We start from the raw sequence: 1,059 nt of genomic DNA, 5'->3' as shown, positions 1-1,059 counted from the left end.
CAGTAGTATCATTCTCCTGTACCCCTTCTGGAAGTTACACTGGGCTCCACAGTAGGATCTGATGGTAGAGGGATATTCAGATACCAAGCTAGGAGAGATCTATTCTTACTCCATGCTCTCTAGTACTCTTACAGAGATAGAAGTAGTACCATGTTTGCCTGCAGCCAACTGCTTGGAGACTGACTGTGAGCTCCTGCATTGTGTGTGCAGCAGCAGGGACTGAAGCAGAGCTGGGAGGTGATCAGGGTGCATGACTGCTGCACTGCTTGTGGTGCTCATTTTTCTTAGAAATGCTGTACACTGAACCTTAAATGATCCTTCGATCTCAGCATGCAGCAACAACTATGCACTCATGTTTGCCTTGTCCTAATTCCACATTTGGCATGGCTAAATTAGTGTCAGTTCAAATGAGGAGCATGAAATGCCTGACTGTCCCCACCTACTGTGCTATGGTCCATGGCACTGGGCACACACAGCGGGCTAACCAGATTGTTTCTGGCTAAAGCCAACCCAAATGATCCATTGCAGGTGCCTCACAAACCATAAATCTGCGCTAATGGTGGTCTGAAACAAACTCTCATGAAACTTGCGTAGTGTGAAGATCAGGTCTTCATTGGTAACTGTCTGACTCCACAGCTCCATTCCTCCTGGGCTGCACTACTTGCTAGTGTAGAAAAACAAACAAAAAAATCTTGATGAGACCATCTGATCTGTTTTTAGCACCTCCTGAGAGCTTGTCCTGTGTCTTAATTCTTTAAGGAGAATGCAACATTAACTATCAGCTATATAACTATTAACAAGCAGAAGTGAACTGAACAAGAATTATCCTAAATCCTCAAACTTTCTTTCGGAAGGCTTTTGGTATCAGCTCAGAGCATCACTGTTGCCCCATTGCTGACAGTGTTGTGCTGTCCAAAGGACACTGTCACACCCAGGAAGAAGCAGTCCTAGACTTGCTATACCTGCTAAAAAGTAATGGCAGCAGCTCAGCTACACTGCCCAGCTTCCAGGGGCTGGCACTCCTTAGAGCCACTGCTCTCCTGAGGGAGGCTGTGCAGC

The sequence above is a fragment of the Agelaius phoeniceus genome, chromosome 3, assembly GCF_051311805.1.
Source record: "Agelaius phoeniceus isolate bAgePho1 chromosome 3, bAgePho1.hap1, whole genome shotgun sequence".
NCBI lineage: Eukaryota > Metazoa > Chordata > Aves > Passeriformes > Icteridae > Agelaius > Agelaius phoeniceus.
This window is presented reverse-complemented; position numbering follows the sequence as displayed.